The 20,741-nt window shown below is 51.8% G+C and overlaps 1 long non-coding RNA gene across 1 annotated transcript; it reads right to left on the reverse strand.

The window, feature by feature from the left end:
- Positions 1-921: 921 nt before the first annotated feature.
- LOC141584999 (uncharacterized) lies at positions 922-6,459 on the reverse strand. The gene is made up of 4 exons (XR_012518279.1): positions 6,256-6,459; positions 4,813-5,455; positions 1,293-1,433; positions 922-1,132 (listed from the first exon to the last, which is right to left on the reverse strand). It is a non-coding gene; the product is annotated as an uncharacterized LOC141584999 (long non-coding RNA).
- Positions 6,460-20,741: the final 14,282 nt, after the last annotated feature.

The raw sequence follows: 20,741 nt of genomic DNA on the forward strand, positions 1-20,741 counted from the left end.
TTGAGAGGTTGGGATGTTTTTCTCCCCTTGCTTTATAGGACGAATCCTAGATTGGGGATGGCATGGAGCACGTGTGTCGGGGGGAAACGGGAAGGGGTGTGGTGTGTGATGCAAGTGTATACACTCGCTCAGCCCCTCAGGCCACAAGCTTGCACATATACCCCCGATACAATCGGTTCCATTTCTTGTCATTTACTCTCAGCTCCTCTAGCTCTTGAGCTTCAAGGAGAGTAGATAAAGTGAGGACTAGCCAGAGGACTAAGGTCAGACTCAAAGTAGCACTTACCAGCCGAGAGTAAAGTGGGCAGGGCCAGAGTCCTCTTCTGGCTGTAGACAGATTTTCTTCCCAATCCTGCCTACCTTTCTTCCGTTCTCTTTTCTGTACCCACCTCCCCGGGTGGCTCCGCTTTTGAGATGAAAGGACCAGTGGCAGCAAGAATCTGGAGGAGGCATAGGTTGGTCAGCAGAGGGACGGGAGAGGTGAGAAGCAGTGAAGGGACCAGGTGAGGAGCAGGGAAGGGACCAGGTGAGGAGCAGGGAAGGGACCAGGTGAGGGGATCCCTGGGAAGAGAGGGCTGAGGGTCCTGTCCAGGCCTGTCCTCCAGCTGTCAAGGGCTGTGGTAGGATGGACCAAGGCTAGAGCTGGGAAAAGGCTTCTGTGTCTATAGCTTCAAGAAGCTTCTGGAACTACCATGAAAAGCCCAACTTATAAAGAAGAGAAGCTTCTTTTGCAGTTCAGAAAGTAGGAAGAGAAGGGACGGAGGGCCAAGTACCTGAGGATGAGGGGTGCGCAGCCAGGCGGCTACAGCACACATCTGTGCCCTGGGTTAACAGTCTCGTATGCACCAGTTACACACGTAAACATGCGGAACAGTGTAGCTTTGGCATGGATTGTTTAAGCCATGGATTTGAGATGATGTCTGCTTGTGGCCTGTTGGGCATGGTTTTATTTCAGGAGCTGCAGCTGACGGAATGGGAAGACCCCTGTGCTGAGAACCAAGAAGTCATGGGTTCTAGTTCTGGCTCCAGTTATCAGCTGGGACCCTAGGGAATGTCACGGAGGAGAGTGGGTGTCATCTGCTATACCGTGAAGGAAAAGCTACAGGCTCCTTCTGTGCCAGCAGCCCCAGTGCTAGGAGAATGAGAAATTGAAGGGAGGCTGGGGAGGGTGATGGCATTTCAGGGACTAGAGAGCTTGCGATGGGATGCAAGGATTCCTGAGTTCAGAAATTCATGAGTTCTTGCTCGAGCTGAAGATGCCCCCAGCCTAGGGCAGCCCAGCTTGGCCTTGCCTGGGTTCCAGACAGCATCCAGGGCCCACGTCTGGATCTGCAGGGAGCTCTGTTCTCTGCCGCCCTCCTGTGGCCGCTGAGCCCTGCGCAGGTCGCTGCTGAGAACATTCTGCTCCTCCGCAGAGCCGCGTTCCTCGCCCCCTGGTGGAAATCGCGTATGTTACAAGTAGCGATCTTGGGTTTCTAACCGCAGCTTTCCCCCGTCAGTTTCCCTAGTGCTGGAGGCATCTACAGCCTCTTCAAAGCAGGGAAGGTCTTCCGGAGATTTAACACTCTACACCTTTGCCTGGAGTTTTAACTTCTGGTTTTGGAACAGGGGGCTGAAATGGAACAGAGGGCAATTTCTCTTCTTCCTCTTTGGGTTTCATCTACAACCCTGTATTCCTAGGGCGGCTGTTTTAAAATCAGGGTCTGGTGACATTCCTGGAGAAAATGGGTCTGGAGCAGACCAGGCACTGTGCGGCTGGGCTTCTTGGCAGTTGCACCTGAGCGCAGTCCGTCAGTGTCGGCAGGGAGATGAATTGGCAGGAGCCAGGAGGCAGGAGGCAGGGATGATGGAGGGAGATGGCATATTTGACAGATGCTGACACGGCTCGTTATTTGCTAGCTCTGGAGTCCCCTCCCACCCACCAAGCTGCCCTTGGCCCTCCCCTCCCTGCACTCAATGCTCATTAGTGATTGCCTGCCTTTGGGGGAGAAACCCAGTGGGCCAAGCTGCTTGGGGGTGGGCAAGGGAGGGAGAGGAAGAGGAACAGGAAGGGGCAGGGAGGCAGATGCTGGAGGAGCCTTGGCTGGAATGACTGGGATTTGGAGCTGAGATCTGATGATCACTGGGGTGCGTGGAAGGTGTGGCCGGGATATTGTCCAGGGGCCAGATACTGAGTTGCTGCTGGGGTGGGTCAGGAGGCATATTTAAAGGAATTGAGTTCCCGATTTAGGCACTGATCTGGGGAGAACTGATAAAACAGGAGCTGACCATTTTACTGAGGACTTACTATGTACAGGGCAGGTCTATAGGTGCTACGAGGGGATAAAAGAGGCACGCCACGTATTTCCTGCTCCTTCCTGTGCGTCGAGACCTGCACATCTCCTCCCTGCACTTGTTGCTTCGTGTGCAGCTGAGGGGTCAAGGTGCTGCTGGGCTGGGAATGCGGACACCACGCCCCCAAGCAGTTTCTCACCTTCCCACACCCCCTTCCAGTAAAGCTCCTCCAGTCGGCCCCCCACCTCTGCTCATTCCTTCTCTCAGAATATACAAGACATGGAGGTAACTGGGTGGGAGAGGGGGCCCTCGGGTGCCCTCCCAGAATTTCCGGTGGCTCCCAGCAGGGGAACTAGGTTGGGGGGCAGGGGTAAGCCATATTATCCTGAGATCAGGCCAGGGGAGCGGGCAGGGAGGGGACCTCAGTTTGGAGTGTGGAGAATGTTCGGTGAGGAGGAGAATGCTGCAGTCGGAGCCCGAGCTGCATCCTAATCAGCGCTGCGGAGGCTGCGCCGCGCGGCCGTCAATCTTCCACACAAAGGGCCTCCCGCCCCCTTCCCTCTCCAAGCCCTCCGCGCCAGCGTCCCCCCCACTCAATCCCCATCACTGCGGAGCAGGCGAAGAGGCAGAGAAATGGGGAGATGGACACCCAGACAGGGACAGAAAGACCCAGTAAATTCAAGCCAAGGCGGACAGAGTGGGACCAATGAGGCAGAGTGGGACCCGGCACTCCGGAGATGAAGAGAGACAGACTGAGCAGAGACGCTGCCGCGTGGAAAGGGAACGGCAGAGGAGAGACAGGGCTAGAGACCGGAGAGAGCCAATACACAGGGGCATCCAGAGAGCAGACAGAAAGACTGGAGATTCACACAGGGACAGAGCCGTCCAGAAACCAGCCACAGCAGAGTCAGCCACAGACACTGACTGAGAGGGACCCAGGCCCAGGGAGAAACTGAAAGCCATGTACCCCGAGCCAAAGACACACTGACCCAGGGCCAGGGCTGAAAATATACCAGAGGTGTATCAGTAGTCTGATGGAGGCAGAGAAGGGGAGGGAGAAGATGGGTTTCCAAGGAGAGAGGAAATGAGAGGGAGGGCGGGGAGGAGAGGCAGTAGGAAGGGTCAGGTAGAGGTTGCAGAGGGTGAGATGGGGACTCTGGGTTGAGGGCTCTGCTGGCCTTCCAGGGCCTGGGACTCAGGTGAGACGGGAGGTCCATACGTGCGTGTTGCGTGTGGGTGAGCAGGAACACGGCAATCCCAAGCTCTTCAAAATGCCGGAGTTGCCTAGTGCCGAACCAGACAGCCACACACCCTCCCTCTGCATGGCTTGCAGCAGTTATAGTGGGGTGTGGGGGAGAGAACAGAAGAAAGATGGAAGTTAGAGAAAGACTGAGAAAGAAAAAGAATGGCAGAGACCCAGCAGAGATCAGAGGGAGAGGAAACGATATTGAAAAAGGGAGTAGAGAAATTGGCGGAGGAGAGTCAGAGACAGACAGAGAAAGAACTTTGAGGCAAGAAGTAAGAGGGAGGCAAGAAGCGTGTATGGGGGTGTGTATCAAGGACAGGGAGCAGTGCCTGTAACTGCAGGAAGGTGAGAGGGGCATGGAGAGAGGGGGGCTGTTGAGAGGCCGGCGAACTAAGGGGAGACGGGGACAGAAAACAGGCAGGACACCTATCTTCCCAGAGCTGCTGGGCTGGAATCCACCCAGCATCATGTTTATCTGATGAAACAACCCTGCAGTGAGCTGGGGAGGCAGTCAGTCAATGAGTTTTTCTTTTTCTTTTTTTTTTAGGATGTCCTTGTTATTTTCTTTAAGTACAAAGAACCTATTCCAATGCAGGCCGTCTCCGTTAACTAGCAGGTTTCAGCTGCTGCTGCAGTTGCCTGGGTCACTCCTGCAATTTCTCTTTGGGGATCACCTTTAGAGCTCGCAGTTCAGCTCTGAGCAACTGCAGCCGAGGCAAATTTGTATCCTTTAGGGGTAGATCTAATTTCTGAAAACAGCTAAGTGTTAGGAATCAAGGCTGGAGAATCAGGTGATTCCCCAGCTGGGGAGCAGTATTTCCAGTTAAAAGGAAGGTGGAAATGGGAAGACACAGAGGAAGTGTGCCCTCCCCCAAAGTGGCTCTGAAAGGCCACCCTGAAGGGGAACCTTGCAAGATATGACAGAAGGAGATCTTCTAGTGGCAGCTTGAGGGCCAATTTCATTTTTGCGTCTGTCAAAACTGGGCAGTCATGCTCCCAGGAACGTTTGCAGCCTGGCACTGGAGGGATGAGGCCTGACATCTGACGGAAATACTTGGTTACAGTGGTCCTGCCCTTGGGGATTTTACGGTCCTCCTCCCTGCCAACATAATGTTTACAGGTGCAAAGTTACCCCTCTGACATTCACCACAGCAAAGATCAACAACTGCAGATGACTAGGGCAAATGCAGAATCCAAGCCAGTTAGTTCATCAGGGAAGGCTGCTGGGAGGAGGGCCGTGGAAAGAGAAACCCAAGAGGGCATGGACTAGATTAGGAGAAGAGCAGGAGTGCCTCTGGCTTATGGTGCTGAGGCAGGTGAGCAAACCATTAAGTGAGGCTGGGGACAGCTTTGCTGGCCTGATCTGGATTCAGGAACCAGCCCGAAGGAATGGAAGGGGACAGGTTTTGAAGACAGGCTTCATGATCTGAATTTGCTATGAGAGAAACTGGGGCCCACTAAGGATGCACTGGCATGTGCCAGGTAGAAGGTGTGAGTGTGAGTGTGTGTGTGCACACTTGTCTGGGTAGGTGCGTACTCAAGTTTGCATGTGTTTTCTGTGTGCGTGTGTAGGGCATGAACATCCAGGTGGCTTTGTGCCATGTGGCTTTGTGCCCCAGGCCCTTGTCTTCCCATCTGTGTGTGACTGGCATGTGGCTCTGCCTGAGTGCGTTTGTTCATTTGTGTGTTTCCATGTGGTCATGTGCGATGGTAGCTCAGTTGCTTTTTGTGTGTTTTATTTGGCTACGTGAGGCGAAGGGCAGCGTGTGTGTTTTGCGTGTGTGTGTGTGCGTGTGCGCTTGTGTCTGCAGGAAGAGTGGGGCCGGTAGGGAGCTCTGGCTACCCAAGCATTGCCGTCTGTCTCTCTCCCTCCACTGGCTCCATCTGCCCTCGCTGAGGTCGTGACAAGGAGGAAAACAGCAAAACGGCAAACAGCTACGGTGGAAGAGACAAGAACACTGTACGCCCCGCGCAGACTCCCCCTGCGGGGGACAGACAGACCGACCGGGACACACACACACACACACACACACACACACACACACGCCCGCCGGCGCACACAGGCTGCTCCGCGGACACGCTTCACGGAGCAGGTGCGCCCACTCGCAATACCCTCCTGGCCCACAGGCCTCCGCACGCGCAGGACACACATACACTCGCTGCCGACCTCCCTCCCGCCGCCCCTCCTCTGAGCCCTGCTGCGCGGCCTTCCGCACCTCCCAGCGCCTGCAGGGGTTGGGGGCGCTGGGGCTGGGGGCGCTCATTCGGACCTCGGAGCCAATCGCCAGATACCTAATGGCTCCTTTGGCCATGGAAAGGGGTGTGCGTGGGTGTCCTCTCCTTCACTCCTTCCCCAGCCCCGTCGCCTCCCACCCCCCCTTCCGGCCCGCGGCAGTTTCCGAAATCGCCCGGCGGCCGAGAATTCATTAGCGGGGGGCGGATGTAAACGCAGCGCGGTGGAACGTTTTAATTAGGCCTGAACAATAAACAAGCTAAACGAGGCGCGCAGGGCTCCCTGGCGGGCCCTCAGCCTCCTCCGCGCGGCGCGGACTCATTACGGCTGCAGCCAATTTCATGCCAGCGCCGAGCACGGGCTGGGCCGGGAGTGGGGTTGGGAGTGGGGGTGCGCTCCGGGCCTGCAGGGTGCAGAGCCGGCGCGTCCAGGGGCGAGGGCAGCGGGCCGGTGCCCGCCCGCCCGGGGCCGCGGCGCCCGCATTTCTGCATCATCCATCTGCCTTTTTCAGTGTCCTTGAGATGAAGCTCCCTCCCCACACCAGAGCGGCCGGCTGGAGCGTCTAGCTTGCTTTTTAGGGTCTCCCTCCCGCCTCTTTTCCTCCCCCGCTCCCTCTCCTTGCGGCTGACTCCAGCTCCCCCTCGGTGCCTGTAAGCCTCCTTTCCACTTTTTGCCGCAGTCTCCGTCTCTCTTCCACAGGGTCTCTCCCTCCCCCGCTTCCCACGGTTGTCATACTTTCTCCTGGACTTTCTCCGCCCGGTGCCGCCTGCCTCGGATGCCGAGCGTGGTAGACTCTGCAGCAGGGCTCCTCGCTGCCCGCCGGCGCTGCCTACACCCACCTGGGGCTTCCCTCCCAGGTCCCCCGTGCTCGCCCCGCTCTGCCCGCCGCCGCCTCTGCCTTCCAGGCCCCTACCCGCCCTGTGTCTCTTCCTGCCTGGGGTCTTCCTTTGGGCCTTCTACCTTTGGGTTTCAGGTGCGACCCTGAGCATTGCTCTCGCACCCTACTAACTGGGGTTCTTCTGGACCGACCCAGCCGGCGAAGTCGAGTTTGTCGTCTTTCCTTCTCTCCCTTTTTGCGAAGCTGTAAACACTGCTTGCTGCCCGCGTCCCCCCACCCCCGCCCCACCGCCCGCACCCCCAGCACCACCCAGCCACCCGTCTCTGCCAGGACTTCCCTGGTTGTACCTGGTTGTGAGTTTGAATCCCAGCCCTGGGTCTCAGCATGTAACCTCTTAACCTGAGCTTGCTCAGCTGTAAAATGTGGGAAATCATTTTAGGGACGTCAAGTTGTGAGAAGCAGCACTGTGATAATGTAACATGCTTGGTACGTGGGGACATAGTCAGTATTAGCTCTTCCCTTCGGCCTTGCCTCAGTCTGCTCCTCTCCCTACCCTGGAGTTTTCTTTAAATGTTTTGAGGAGAGAAGAACCACAGTTACAGATTTCATAGGCCCCAAACAACTGAATGTCAGGAATTGCAAAGGGTTCAACCTAGTACGTGCGGTAGGCTCTGATTGCAGGAAGTACTGCTGAGTGGTTACAAGGGGGAGGACCGGGATTGGACCGAACCGCAGAACAAAGGAAGCCATGTGGACTGGCACACTGGACTCAGCAAATTCAAACCTACAGCGTTTCCCACCGGCATGGAGTCCTGCCTCGGCAGCATGGCTGCCCTCTTAGCCTGCAGCATCTCGGGGCTGTGTTGCCTTGGCAGCTGCAGTGGATCTGGGAGTCCAGCTGCTCCAGGACTCCTGCATCAAGGCAGGACCCAGACTCCTAGAACCTCATACTGTCATACTCCTCTCCCCTCTATACATCACACACACACACACACACACACACACACACACACGCACACACGTCCTTTGAGGTTTCTAAAGGAAAGATGAAAAGTGTGGGCCTGGAATTCTATCCCTGCTTGAGTTTCTTTCCCTAGTTTCCTCCTGATTCCTAAGGAGCAGAATTGGTGAGTTGCACACTTTCCCCTGTGTGTGCTGCCCATGGTGTTGGGTACCGAGGGAAGATCCAGAGGGAGAGCACAGGCCCTGCCCTGCGGGAGCTCTTAGGCTAATGATAAGATGATGCTGGTCCTCCAGACCAACCAAGAGGCATGGAGCTCTGGGCATGCCCTCAACAAAGGCTTATGAGTTGGTCAGGAGCAACTGGACCAAGCCCTGGGGCTCTGGCACTGGGGAAACTGGGAATGACCAAATACGAAAGGATGGAGGGAGATCCGAAGGAAGTCTAGGAGAGTCCCTAGAGGATAGGGAGAGTGGTATTCATTTGGTTAGCAGGGAGCAGCAAAACAGAAAGGAGAAGACTAGCAAGTTAGAGCTCGGTGAAGTGCACTGTCTTAGGGTAAGGGGTGGCCAGTGTGAACCTCGGAGGCAGATGGGGAAGGAACGCATAGGTGTGCATGCGTGTGTGTGTGTGTGTGTGTGTGTGTGTGTCTGTTGGGGAATGTGTATGGAGGCAGAGGGGTGGAGGAAGCCGGGCTTTTGGAGACAGGTTTGCTGGGCTGCCGCAGAGAGCCTGGGCTGAGGTGTCCTTAAGACACCTGTGATGGGGTAGCAGTGGGGATAGAGGTATCGGACAGCAAAGTAAAATATCCCACTGTTGTAGCTCTATGGTGACCCTGGGCTGGGTAGGCAAGATGCTAGGAAGCCAGGCTGACTTCCTGAGCTCTGATATGTCCTCGCGGGGTGTCGAGGATGAATGAGTCTGGATTTCATGGGCTAGTGAACCATGGCTAGGTGGAGACAGCTGCTTGGGCTATGAAATGTGGGGAAGAGGCCTCCGGAGGTTCCCAAATAGAGACAGAGGAGCTGTAGGTGGGGAGGGGGATGGGTGATGGGAGGATGGAAAGCTTGAGACCTCTTTCCTGGCTATGTCCTTTACTCCTTTCATGGATGGAATTATCCATTTTGAAGTGAAAAAATCTGCAATAAATTATCTAGTCTAGACTCTCATCTTCAGAGGGTTCAGTAGTACCTCCCCATTTCACAGATGAGGCCTACACGAGATAACCAGCTTGGTCGAGATCTTTTGGGCAGAACAGGCCAAAAAGGGCACGAGGAAGCAGGTCTTTTGCCCTGGGTAGGGGAGATAGGGGTTAATCTCTCCCTAGGCTGTCAGGCTCTGAAACTGGCTGCTTCCCAGGGCAGAACCTGCGGGAGCTGGCATCAGAATGCAGCAACTTGATTCCTGGCTACTTACCAGCTCTGTGACCTGAGGCAAGTTACTTAACCTCTCTGTGTCTTAATTTTATTGTCTATAAAACGACAACACGAATACTCGCTCCTGTGTCTTGTTATTGAGAATAAAATGAGATTTATGCAAAAAGAACTGTGTACCGTTGAGTCTAAGTTTATTAGGCTTTAAAAATCCTCCTCCTCTTTGATATCTTCCCCGCTTATTCTCATCCTACCTGCTAGGGACATAGGCCTCCCTCCTCCCAACCCCTTTGCACTCTCTCCAACCTGGCATTTGTTTCCCCCGATCTTGCTTCATACTTTCACTCTCTTTGCCTATGTTTCAGCATTAAAAGGATCTGTTTACACTCTGTCTTATGTGCCACATTTTTTTTTTTCTCTGCTTCGGTTTCTTGTCTCTTGTGTCTTCCTCATCACATCCCAGAGAACAGGACCCTGTCCTCTCCTGCCTTTGTCCTTCTTCTCTCTCTCCAGGACTGGGCTCATAGGCTGGGTCCAAAGAATGGACCCTGAGGTGCAGAGAGGTTAAGGTAAAGCAGCAGAGGGAGGACGTAGGGGAGAAGCCACCAGGCTGTGTGCAGGGCTCTAACCCACAGGCTGTGCGATCCCTGAGCAGGGACTTTGCCAAGCTCTGGGGAGGGAAACAATCATCTTCCTCCTGGAGAGAAGGGTGGGATGGGAGTTATTTTCCTAATGTTTAGAGAGACTCTTTTCCCCATGATGTGGGACGCATCGCCTGGAAGCCAGTCCCCCAGAAAAAGAATAGCAGTCTAGAGAGGGCCTTCCTTTTCTTGTTTGGGGTGTGTGTGTGTGTGTGTGTGTATGTGTGTTATGAAATGTGTTATTGAAGATTCTATATCATTTCATTTGCTCTAGAATTTACCCACCCTAACTCGAAGGAAATCCTTTCGAAAGGAAATCCTATTCTACATTTCTTTTGCTGACAGTAAGCCCACCTCTTTAGTGGAGGTATTATCGAAAGTCCAGGATCTGGTTCAGTGTCTTTTGTAAAAGATGCCTGTCTGTTGGGGAGGGGAAGGCAAAGGATGGAACTTGAAGAGATGGAATGACCCAGCTCCTGGCTTTAATTACACGTAAGCCCTGAACATTCTGAACTTTATTAACCTCCTAAGTGTCCACAGGGGTGGGATGGACCTGGTGGATTTTGCTCCCTGGTCTCTCTGCAGGGCGTCTCCGCAGGCTCCCTGCCCATCCCCGCCTTTGGCTGCACACCATTTCTCCTGGCTACAGGTGGCGCTATAAATCACCTCTCCCAGAAATGAGGCTACCACCTACCTAGCCAGTCCATGTCCCACAGGCCGTCTTTATCTTGCCCAAGATCCTCTGGTTCTTCCTTCTCTCCAAACCCCATATGCTTTCCCCAGCATCACTTTTTTTGGATAATCTGATTAGCCGTTTTGGAGAGAGGGGCTCTTTTTGCACGGACCCCCCCCCCCCCCCGAGTGTCTTACTAATTACAAACAGAGAAAGCCTCGTCTGTGAAGTTAGCCTGTCCCCAGCTCCCTGGGTTGGTGGAGGGAGCTAGGAGCAAGGGGATTTAAAGTGCAATTTCCTGTACCCTTTTCATTTCCTGCTAGGGGTTGTGGAGAGCAATAAGCAAGGTGGGTGGCAGGGGCCAGAAGGACGGGCCAGAGGGGGGATGGGCAGGGAGCCTTCCCTCCATACACTCTTCTATCCCCTTTTCTGGCTGTTAAGGTGAGTTCTTTGGGGATGGAGCACCTGATAAATGAGAACCCGGCACTCCTTACCATCTCCCTCTTACCTCCCCAAAGTAAGGGAACGGAGTAGTAGAGACATGTGGGAAATGATTCAGGTCCAATTATTGTAATAATAGATGATGCCACAGGAAGGAACCTTGGAGATCAGTTGGATCCCTTGAGGTTTTATTTCATTTTAAATGGAGATGAAGGTCTGGCTATGTTGCCCAGGCTGGGTCTCGAACTCCTGGGCTCAAGCAATCCTCCTGCCTCTGCCTCCCAAAGTGCTGGGATCACAGACATGAGCTACCACACCTGGCCTCCTTCAGGTTTCAGATGAGGAAACAGAGGCTTTGGAGAGGGCAGGTTACCTGGCCAAGTTACGTATGTAAGTGGTGGGTTAGTGTGGCTGGGATTTAGCTAACTCTCATGGCTCACTGTTTGGTGCTCCTTCCTCAGAGTGGGCTGTGGGTCAGTGTGTGTGTGTGTGTGTGTGTGTGTGTGTGTGTGTGTATTGGGGAGGGGGGATTTGATGGGAGGAAGTGAGGTAGGGAGCGGGAGATCTGGGGAGGTACCTGGATATCGGGGGACTCCAGGTCCTGAAATACTCACTTTTTGGTAGGTCCTGTGGAAGAGCGCAGGCAAGTCCTGACTTAGGGAAGCTTTTGTGAACTGGCTCAGGAAACACATGCGTGGAAAAAAAAGGAGGGGAGAGGGAGGCATTGTGGCCCTTGGAAACTATTAGCCCCACATCTCTTCTTCCCCTCTCCACAGTCAGAGGTGGATGAGGTGGGGGAGGGGGCATGGCAGAGGACAAAGGAGCCAATTATTGAGTGAGTGGATTAATTGATTAATTGTCCAGAAGCTTCCAGTGCTCCCCCAGCAATGACACCCCCTCCTGCGACCCCAGTCAGGCATGGCCTCGGTTGGCCGGGATTATTAATTAGGGCTTGAAGTCATTTAACGATGATTTCATTATCGACGTGCTGTCTGTCTCGGGCTCAGCCCGGTTGCCAGGGCGACTCTGATCGATTGCCTTCCGGTCTTCTCGGCTCCACCGGCTCCTGCCTTTCTGGAGCCTGGCTGTTGGCGAGCACTCCCTAGCGGCCTCCTCTGGTATTGCAGAGCTTCCCGGCTTGAGAGACTCAGGCGAGGAGCGGATCCACAGCTCTGCCTTGGGGGTCTTCAGCTACTGACTAACCTAGCTGTTGCCTGGGAGCCGGGGGTTGGGTCCTCCTTTTCTCCTGGGTTGTGAAGTCCTTCTGATCCTGTCCCCTGGCCTTCTACCCATACCCCTTTAGGATGGGTGTAGGAAGAGGCAGGCGATCTCAGTTGTTTCCCTGCAGTCTTTGAATTTGCATCTGCGAGGCCTGACTAAGCTGTCACCTAGTCCCTCCTGCTGCTAAGCAGACTCCTTAGGCTCTGCCTGTCCTGGGACATCTGGCCTCTTGGACCTTGCATGAGGCTGGCAGGGAAGGAGTGAGGATAATTTCCCTTTAGATGACCTGAGTTAATGTTCTTAGGGTCTTCCCCCACCCTGAGAAGAGTTGGGGAGCTGGTCTTTGCAGAGCTCAGCTACTTCCTCAGCCTCAGGAAAAGCCTTGGGAAGAAAGGCAGGTCCAGGTTGCCATGTTAAGTCTTAGGTCTTCAGAAATTTGTCGGGTTACTCCATCTCTGGTCCCTGAAAACCTAGCTTCATGCACATACCCTGGTCTCAGGATCTCTATGCCTCGGTTTCTCCTTTCGTGGGTTTTATGTATGTATTTGCGGGGTCTGCTAGTAGACAGTCGCTTGAAGGCATCAGCCATGGTTTCTCAGAAGGTGTCTAAATTGTTGACCCCAAAGTAATGGGCAGTCACTGGTGTCTTATCTCCCTTATCCTTTGCGTGCTGCTGACTTCCTTCTCAAATGCAGACCTCTCCTCAGTACGTACCTCTCTTTACTCTTCTCCCCATGACCTCTCACCAAAGACCGTCCTCAGCACTGTCCCCAGAACTTGCCTCCCTTGCCTGCCAGCCTCTGTTTCTCTTCCTCCCCTGGGCCACTTTCCCGTGTTCTGGTTGTGCCAGGCTGCATTAGCTCTGAAAAATTTAGAGCTGGGCTTTGGGCCTCTCTGGACTGCAGCATTTTGGGGACAGGAAGGCAGGTTGGGTTGTCATGTCCCTGTAGGGGTCTCCGCGAGCCCCCCAGGCTGGCTCTGGGAGAGAGTCCGGGGGCTACGGCAGCAGCCTCACCCTATCAGCTTTCTGGGCACATCCGCCACCGAGCAGCACCTGAGAGGGGAAGCGGCTCAGCAGCGAGCTGAGTGAGATTGAAGAGGATCATAAAGAAAATATATATCCCCCTCCCTGGCCTCACTCCCTCCGCCTGCTCCACACTCGCCTCCTTCTCTCTCTTTGTCTCGCGCCCTCCCCCCTCTTCACCGCAACCCTGTTTTCTTTGTTCCTTCTTCGCCTCTGTCACCCTCATCTCTGTTGGGCCTGTCTGTCCGTCTGTCTGTTGGCCGTTCTGTCTCTCGCCTTGACTCCACATATTTTTTGGTCTGAGTTTTTCTGGGACTGTGTCTGCCGTCAGCCCTTCTCCCTCCCTCCCCGTTCCCTACCTCAGCCTCAGAGGGTCTCTCATACCATCACGTCTTTATGAGTTCCACTGTGTGTGCCTTTTAGTCTCTCCATCCACCTCCCCTCCCATCTGTCTCGTTTGGCTGCCTCCCCATCGCTGTTCCCATCTCTTGCCCTCCCTTCCATCTCTCCTTTTTGCTTCTCTTCCTGTCTCTTTCAGCGTCTTCTCCTCTCTCTGGCTCACACCCCTACCTGCTTCTCATCTTCCCCCTCCCACCCCTCAAGGTTCAGATACTTCATGTGAAATCACCTGGATGGGGTCCAACTGTCAGGGCCCCCCATTCCGTACCCCCTTCTCCCTGGGAGATTTACCGCCCCAACTCGGCATCCTCTGCATTCCCCCCAGCCCTGGGCCAGTTCTTTTCATTACCTGATGATTATCTGGGGGCCCTGGCATTTCCCCCAGCCTCCCACCCTCTACCCAGCAGGCTGTGAACAGCAGAGGGAGAAAGGAGAAGGGATTGCTCTCGGGACCAGATGCAAGGACATGGAGACCCTCCCCCTGTGCCGCCCCTCTTTCCCTCAAGCAGATGCACATCTGGGAAAATCCCAGCTTGAGGCAGGGGAAGACAGCATAGGACTGTTGGAACAGACATAAATCAAACACCCAGATGCCCACCCCCCCCCCACCCCGCCACTGTTCTGTCATGACAGCCATCCTTCTAATTCCTGCCTGTCTCCTTTGCCTCTAGGCATTCTGGCTCTGTAGTCTTGACTGGGGCCACTCATCCACTACCCAGCATCGTGTCAGGCACAAAGGAGGTGCTCAGTTAATGCCCTTGGCCCAGGTCTAACAGAGAAGCACTAGAGCAAGGTCAATGTGATGTTTAGGGTTTTCTCAGTGGGCAATTCTTTCTGAGATCTGGAGCAATTCTCTCTGCTCTGATTCCAATATTCTGTCTTAGTATATAATTAGTATCGACTCTACTTCCCACGGTCTAGCTTTTACCCTTCTCCTCCCCTCTCTCGCCTCCACCCCAGTCTTTTCTTTCATCTCGTTTAGGGTCTAGAGGATTAGCAGCACTATCGAGAAAAGGCAACAGTGCCCCTTTCCCTGGAGACCGGTGGCTTCTTGAGTGGATCGCTCGGCCATTCAGCCCTCAGTCTCTACATGGGCCCCACCTGTTCCGTCCCTGGCAGTCCTGCCTCATCTATTTGAAGATTGACATCAGGAAAGGAGGAGATGCCTTCCTTGGGTCTTGGAAGCCCTTCTTTTTGAATATCTCCATTCCAGAGAGCAGGAAACTCTGTAGGCAGGGACTGTATCTTTTTCATCTTTATTTCCTCTATCACAATAATCAATGAGTATTCAGTTAACATATGCTGTGAATGCTGAATGACTCTCTTAGGAGATCTCCCACAGTGAAGTCTAAACCAGCTCCCTTTTAATTGTATCTCTGGGGCGAGGGAAAATGTGGGTGAGGGGGTGAGAATTGGGGGAGGGTGGTAGAGGAACCCAGTAGGGGTGTTTTGAGAGAGGTTGGGGGCCTGGTGCTTCTCTCCTTGTTGAAAGGGCTCCTGAGTGGCGGTTCTTTATCTGGACCTGGGACTGACCCTCATATTTTATTTAAAAATTTTTTTGAGACAGAATCTCCCTCTGTCGCCCAGGCTAGAGTGCAGTGGTGCAATCTTGGCTCACTGCAACCTCCGCTTCCCAGGTTCAAGCGATTCTCGTGTCTCAGACTCCCCAGTGGCTGGGATTACAGGCATAATCCACACCTGGCTAATTTTTGTATTTTTAGTAGAGACCAGGGTTTGCCATGTTGGCCAGGCTGGTCTCGAACTCCTGGCCTCAAGTGATCTGCCTGCCTCGGCCTCCCAAAGTGCTGAGATTACAGGTGTGAGCCACCACGCCCGGCCCCAACCCTCATATTTTCACAGGCAAGGCATCAACCCCTTCCCAGCCCATCCTTTAACCAATCAGGGCCTCTTCCATGCCCAGTACTCCCTTGGCACACATGCTTACTTCAAAATCCATTTCCTGCATGGGTGCGGTAACTAATGCCTATAATCCCAGCACTTTAGGAGGCTGAGGCAGGCGGATCTCCTGAGGTCAGGAGTTTGAGACCAGCCTGGCCAACATGGAGAAACCCCATCTTTACCAAAGATACAAAAATTAGTCAGGTGTGGTGGTGCGCCCGATAGTCCCCAGCTACTTGGGAGGCTGAGGGAGGAGAATCTATTGAGCCCAGGAGGCAGAGGTTGTAGTAAGCCAAGATCGTGCCACTGTGCTCCAGCCTGGGTAACAGAGCGAGACTCCATCTCAAAAAAAAAAAAAAAAAAAAAAAAAAAAAAAAAAAAAAATCAATTTCCTGTTGCCCAGTCTCCAACCACGCTCCGTTAACTGGGCACCCTGCCTTCTCCCATTGCTTGCCTCCAGCTTTCTTCCTGGATTCTGGGCGATGCCACCTCCTTCACACTGTTTGTCCCCTTTCCTAATCTTCCCTTCAAAAGTTTCCCTACTTCCAGCCTCCTTGGGGCCCCACTTCCTGCCCTCTCCCCCAGGCCAGAAAAAGATCATGGATAAGTGATTCCTCATGGTTATGGAGTTGGTAAAATAACTGAGACAGCTAGAAAGGAAGAAGGCTGAGTAGAGTGGGCCTGGAGTGGTGCCAGCGTAGAACCCCTGAGGGCTTTGAGCAGAGAGCATTCCCTGGTGCCAGGGCAGAGCTCTGGACTGGGGAGTGCAGACCACAGGCCTTGCGGGCCGGAGGAGGGTGGGTAAGTTTACGGGGGTGGAGTGATTTGGGGGCCTACATTCCATTCTACTCCAAGCCAGAAAACTTCAGTAGAGCTGGTCCTAGGAACAGATGAGTTAGGGGAGATTATTTCTTAGCCTTCCCCCTCCGGCATCCTTCCCTCCTTTTTGCATGCCCCCATTCCCAGCGTTTCTCTTCTGGCCTGGTGCAGGGCTTGCTTTACTTATCTTTGTCTTTCCCACAGGGCCCAGACCTGTATTTGTACAGACATGTTTGAATGAATGAAGACTTTCCCCCTGGGTCTGCTGCCTCCTTCATGTTTTACCACCTGGTGTCACTTCAGCTTCTGAAACTATCTGTGGTTCGTCTCCTACGGGAGGACGCTGAGGTGGGCTTTGCTGAATATCAGCTCCAGTTTGATAAGGTGGTGTACAAGAACGAGAGAGAGGACTTTGAGGGTTTTCTTCCTTTCCTAGGTGCTCAAGTAGTTAGAAAAGAAATTTATATAAGAAACAAGCGCCGGGCGCGGTGGCTCAAGCCTGTAATCCCAGCACTTTGGGAGGCCGAGGCGGGTGGATCACGAGGTCGAGAGATCGAGACCATTCTGGTCAACATGGTGAAACCCCGTCTCTACTAAAAATACAAAAAAAACTAGCTGGGCATGGTGGCACGTGCCTGTAATCCCAGCTACTTAGGAGGCTGAGGCAGGAGAATTGCCTGAGCCCAGGAGGCGGAGGTTGCGGTGAGCCGAGATCGCGCCATTGCACTCCAGCCTGGGCAACAAGAGCGAAACTCCGTCTCAAAAAAAAAAAAAAAAAAAAAAAAAAAAAGAAACAAGCAGAGGTGGGAATTGCAGGTTAGCTGTAGGAGGAAAGATGACCAAATTACGTTGCGGGGTGTGGCCGTTAGTGGTCTTTAAAACACTGAAGGAAGGCTTGTCTCAGGTCCCAAGTATTCATGCAAATGAGCCAGCACTAAATAAACCTTGAAACCTGATGGCTCTGTTCTCTCTCTTGGAATCTATCAATTTTATGTACATGATAGGCATATTGATTGATTGATAAAGGCTTAGTGGAGAAGCCTGAAATAGCACTGGCTTCCCTGGTCTCCAAGAGGCAGTTTCCTTCTATCACAAAACATGTTTAAAGCTCTTTAATTTTGAAGGTCCTTGAAGTCTTAAATTGTTCTCTACCCACCCCGCCCCCACACATACGCTTTCAGCAATACCCCCAACACTGGAAACCCAGATGACACCTATCCGTGTAGGACACCTGCGGTATTGACTAGATGTGGCAAAGGTTTAATTCCAGGTTTACTTTCTCTGGCCATCCAGTGCTCTCTATTATCAGTTAAGATGTGAGTCTCCCGAAGGCAGACTCATTTCAATCTCAGTTTAGGCAAAATCATGTGGAAAACCCAATTTCCTTTAAAAAGTATATTCCAAGTTAATGAAAATAATTTTTGATTATATTCTTTTGGTTTATCTTTGTCATTTTTTTCTTTTTTTTTTCTGAGATAGGCTATCACTCTCTTGTTGGGGCTGGAGTGCAGTGTTTTGATCCCGGCTCACTGCAACCTCTAACTCCTGGGCTTAAGCGATTTTTCTGCCTTAGCCTCCTGAGTAGCTGGGACCACAAGTGCATGCCACCATGGCTGGCTGATTTTTTGGAGCGGTATTTTTTGTGGCTATGGGGTCTTGCTATGTTGCCCAGTCTGCTCTTAAACTCCTGGCCTTAAGCAATCTCCTGCCTTGTCCTCTCAAAGTGCTGGGATTACAGGTATGAGCCACGGTGCCTGGTCTTTTTTCTTTTATTATCACAGAAATCACAGGGCAGATGAGGGAATAGAAAGAACCAGGGAATGAGGATAAGGAATGTACCCTAAAAAGCATGGTGTCGCAGGCTCTTTGTGGTAGATTACGACATATGAGCAAGAGTGAGGCAGGTGGGTCCTGGTTGGAGAAGCCATATTGCTCCATGTGGATAAGAACTCAGGACTTTGAGATATGATACAGCCTTCATTTAACTCAGATGATCTGATATCTTTGCTGCAACAAAATAAAACAAATTAACTTTCTAAGGATGATGGTAGGGGTGTGGACCATCAGCCTAAGGCTGAGAGAGGAATTCAGCAGAGCCTTGTAAGAGAAGATAGAGAGACAGACAGCCATTCACAGGAGAGGACAGAATTTGAGGCGTGAAGGCACGAAGGAAGATAACCAGAGAGAAGCTGGCATTTCCTAAGCTACCTGATGTGCAGCCCATTATGGTGGGTGTTGGGAGGAAGGAGAAACATGGAAGAAGGGGCCATTCACAATGACCATTCACAATAGCTGGTCTAAGAGTACAGACAAGATATAGTGATAGATGGGACCACGGGGTGGATGTCTACAGTCTATGCTTACAAGAAAATGAAGGATTTTGGGAAAGAAACAACCGTTTGGTTAGCAAGGCTTCTTGGAAAAAATGAGTGTGGATCAGGATTCATTGTAGACAAAGGCCATCCTGTGTCACAGTTGCAGATGGCTCTCCTTCTACTATTCTCTTGTGAGGACTTTGCTGAGGAGTGCTGAGTTGATACAATGGTGGGTTGACAAAAGGGGAGTAGAGATCAAAGGAGAAGAAGGGAGTGAAGAAATCGATGTTTGCTGTTGACATCAATGTATCACATCAGTTTTTTTTGGTTTGTTTTTGAGATAGAGTCTTGCTGTGTCACCCAGGCTAAAGTGCAATGGTGTGATCTTGGCTCACTGCAATCTCTGCCTCACGGGTTCAAGTGATTCTCTTGTCTCAGCCTCCCAAGTAGCTGAGATTACAGGCGACCACAACTATGCCTGGCTAAGTTTTGTATTTTTCTTAGAGACAGGGTTTCATCATGTTCGTCAGGCTGGTCTCAAACTCCTGATCTCAGGTGATCCAGCCCCCCTTGGCCTCCCAAAGTGTTGGGATTACAGGCGTGAGCCGCCGTGCCCAACCACCTATCACTTTTTAAATTTAATCTTTTATACCCTCCCTGGCTTTTCCCAGTTCCTGTTCTAATTCTGTTTGGAAAATCTAATCCTGATTCATTCTGGTACCCCACCTAGCTTCTGAAGAGCTCTACAGGCAGAAGCCCAGGCTTTTCTGATTTTTCAAGCTGATAATCTTTTTTTGGTGTGAAAGAAATGTTAAGAATTTCCAAAATTGGATTCTGACTAAAACTAAACCTATGAATGTGTCAAATCTTGATTAAAGAGACTGGGATTTGACTCTGTTGTCTCTGACGTTGTCCCAGAGAGACTCAGAAAAGCCACCTTATTCACAACCATCCCGAAGTGACAGCAGATAATAGGAAGCATACATAGCCTCTAGAGAAAGCTTTTGCTGTCTGATTATTTACCCAAATCATAGCACAATGGTGCTGGCGTAGTATCTGTGTGTAGCAGGAACTGCACAAATATGGAGGGAAGAAAGCAAAAAAGTTTTGGTCTGTATCTAGATGGATTTTGTCTACATCTGGATTTTGGCGTATGTTTGTTCTGCAGTGTTTTGGTCGACATTGGAATGGGTTTTCTTGGAATTGAGCCTCTGCCCAGCTAGAATGACATTTGAGGAGTAGTGCTGATGTAGGCACTAGGGGAATTGGAGGAGGTGGCTGTGTTTCCCCTTGCTCTACTGAACAGTTTGGGGGCTGTCATAGTTTTCAAGTTCAGGACTTGGTTGAGCTAGTAATATTTATTGCAGAATTATAATTTCTAACCCAGTGAGAGAACATAAAACAGTTTTTACCCCAAGGAGTTTTTATTTTAGATAGGGAGACAAAATACTCTCCCAAGTATCATTCAGACAGAGTACAGGACACAGAAAGTTCACAGGTATGGGGAAGATGCCTGGTAAGCAGTCAGTCTGGTGGGGTCATTCTCAGAAGACTCCTGGGAGATAAACTTGGATAGTTATTATCTTTAGCATGAACTAGATTTAGTTACTTCAGCTTTCTTTCCAACCTTTTAGGGAAGCCATCTTAGCTTCACTGCTCTTTTCCTATGGAGAAGTGACACATTACTACTGGAATTGTTTCTATTTTCCTTTTTAGCACAGACCAAGACTGAGAATTATTATTGTTCTATTTTGGTATTTAGATTTGTATTAGAATATGTAGTAAATATTTAGCTGGATCTGTATAGTTGAGTAAGCTGGATTTGCTGGTTCAAAGCATATGTAGCATTTATTTACTTTTATTTTTTGTTTTTGGTGGGAGGCACAGAAGGAAGGCCTAGGTGAGGTTTGATTTATTGGCTCGTAGCCCAAGCTTCTCACCACCTTGAAGATGTCGATTGAACTGATGTTTTCCAGGGAAACCAGCAAAATGCCCATACGAAGCCATGACCCCCCCTTCTTCCACGAAGCTTTGTCAGACTGACCTGAGGTGCAGGGAAGAGACTCCCTAATCTTGCCAACACTGGAAAATGAAACCCTTCCCGCTCACATCTTCTGTCAATGATGATGTCATCTGAGATCTTGGAATGTCCTTGCCACTGATAGAAACATTTTACTGTGCATTTCTGATTTAGGATTATCCTTTCTAGCCCATGGTTTACTTATCTTTTACTTATTTTGAGGAGTTGGGGAAGTAGCCACAAAATCTCACTCTTTTTTTTTTTTGAGATGGCATTTTGCTCTGTTGCCAGGCTGGAGTGCAGTGGCACAATTTCTGCCTCCCAGGTTCAAGGGATTCTCCTGCCTCAGCCTCCAGAGTAGCTG

The sequence above is a fragment of the Saimiri boliviensis genome, chromosome 7 (genome assembly GCF_048565385.1).
Source record: "Saimiri boliviensis isolate mSaiBol1 chromosome 7, mSaiBol1.pri, whole genome shotgun sequence".
In the NCBI taxonomy this organism is placed as follows: domain Eukaryota; kingdom Metazoa; phylum Chordata; class Mammalia; order Primates; family Cebidae; genus Saimiri; species Saimiri boliviensis.